Source organism: Gobio gobio (assembly GCF_949357685.1).
Source record: "Gobio gobio genome assembly, chromosome: 12".
Lineage (NCBI taxonomy): Eukaryota > Metazoa > Chordata > Actinopteri > Cypriniformes > Gobionidae > Gobio > Gobio gobio.
In genome coordinates this window covers 50,938,566-50,940,700 of record NC_137105.1, presented here as the reverse complement: position 1 = coordinate 50,940,700, position 2,135 = coordinate 50,938,566, and the positions used below count along the sequence as shown (strand labels likewise).

The 2,135-nt window shown below is 38.0% G+C and overlaps 1 protein-coding gene across 8 annotated transcripts in view; it reads left to right on the top strand.

Annotated features, from left to right (window-relative positions):
• senp6a (SUMO specific peptidase 6a) overlaps nt 1-1,014 on the top strand; it is a 52,405-nt gene extending 51,391 nt beyond the window's left edge. For all 8 annotated transcript variants that reach the window (XM_079831813.1, XM_079831817.1, XM_079831820.1 and 5 more), the window contains one exon: nt 1-1,014. This exon is cut by the window's left edge and continues 1,707 nt beyond it. The gene's annotated coding sequence lies outside the window, so the exon portion shown is untranslated.
• The last annotated feature ends 1,121 nt before the right edge of the window (nt 1,015-2,135 follow it).

The following is a 2,135-nucleotide window of genomic DNA, read 5'->3' as shown; positions in this document are numbered from 1 at the left end:
CAGGTCATGGTTGTCATAACACACCGAGTTTGGTCAGAAAACGAAAGCGGTCCGGAGATATAGCCTTGCGTTCATTTTGGCAGGCACATTGTCGAATTCTTTCACACATTATTTGAGAATGGTTTGATGAATCGACATGAATTCCATAACTTTTGATCTGCAATATGATAGTCTAGTTCAATTTTGGTGAAAATTGGGGGAGTTAGAAAAAGTAACATTTTCATGATGGAAAATTGCATCATGGGGTACAATCAAATCGTCTTAAAGGACAACTCTGGTGAAAAATTAACCTAGGGGTAATTAACACATGGTTGCCGAGTAGATCGTTCTCTGGGATGCGTTTTCATGAAAATCGAATGTAAAGAGTTTTATCTCTAAAAACAGATTAGCTTATAACGCTAGTCTATGGGGCACAGAATAAGTCAAATTAAATCGCTAGTTAATACCACTAACAAGGCTCAAAATAGCCTCACACTAACACAGGAGCATAATGAGGGTCCCTACATGCAAACCCAAGCATTGAGAACTGTGTAAGTGTACAAACAGTTTAATAAGAAGATACTTTATAAAGACAGAACATTACGCATATACAGACAGGAGCCATCTTGGAAAACAGTCTTGACGAATCGAGCCTTGAACGCTGTGCTAAGTGATCTGGGCTGCGTTTCCCAAAAGCATCGTAAGCCTAAATTGATCGTAAAAACGATCGTACGAGTGATCTTAATATTAAGGTCTGTTTCCCAAAAGCATCGTAACTTAAGTAGCACTTGAAAATGATCGTAGATCTACGAGTGCTCTGGAGTAATCGTAAAGCTCTAAGTGTATCGTAAGAAGACAGAGTTATGAGGTCACCTACAGGACAACCGGCAGATTACACCTTTAACTTTATTCAACTGCATTGTGATAATACTATAAGGTTTTGATTGTACTTTATTGTAAACTTTTTTATTATTTTTTTTATTTTAATATTCTCATTATTATCAATGTTGATTAAAAAAAACAGTTCTGCTGCTTAATATTATTGTGGATTTTATTATTTATTTTTTTATGAGGGCAGGTTACAAACAAAAAAAATTATAAATACACATCTGAATTAAATGAGGATATTTATTTCGTGTTTTTTAAAGGTATCTTTTCTTGTTTGTTTTTTTCTTGTTTTTTTTTGCCTCAGCCTGAAGGTAGTTGCTTTATATAGACGTGTTTTGATTGCTAATCCACATCAGATGACAATTATTAGGTGAAACGTTCAGAGGAAACGATTCCATATAAGGTTATATTTCAAAACTTCGCAAATGGACAGCGACTATTAAGTAGCACTTAGAGCGCGTTCTCGCGCGTTCATGTTAAGTACATTTTTGGGAAACGCACGTGGAATTGCTGCGAGTGATCGTAACTTCGCTCGTAGAACACGCTCTTTAGAGCTAAGATACATCGTTATTGGGAAACCCGGCCCTGGTCGATAGGAATTATCGCAGCTTAGCACAGCGTTCGTGGCTTGATTCGTCAAGACTGTTTTCCAAGATGGCTCCTGTCCTTTTTAGAGATAAAACTCTTTACATTAGATTTTCATGAAAATGCATCCCAGAGAACGGGGTAACCATGTGTTAATTACCCCTAGGTTCATTTTTCACCGGAGTTGTCCTTTAAGCCAATGAATCAGAGGGAAAAAGCATTTCTAGCCTTTACGGTTCAAAAGTTATTAGCATAAACGTAAGTCAAACTTTGGACAGGTGGTGGCGCTAGAGGGATTGAGTTAGAGACTCTAAATTTGCTGGGGTGACGGTTCAGGCTGTCCTCTATCTGTGTGCCACATTTCATAACTTTTTACCATATGGTTCTCAAGAGCAGAAGAAGAACCGGAGGAGTAATAATAATAGGAACGCCAACGGTGTCTTCGCATCTTCAATGCCGTAATAATCAAAATGGATGCACTCAGTTGAGGCGGACAAACCTTATCCAATAAAAAGACATGCGCATAAACTACGATGAAAACACACTTACTGAATAAATCCCTTGAAGTGCAACAACAAACTCATGTGACTTTCACTCTACAGAGGATGTGATTGGATAACTGGACTAAGCAGTGGACCAATCGCATCGCAGCATCTCAAGTGTTGGTTTGATCGTCCTGAAAG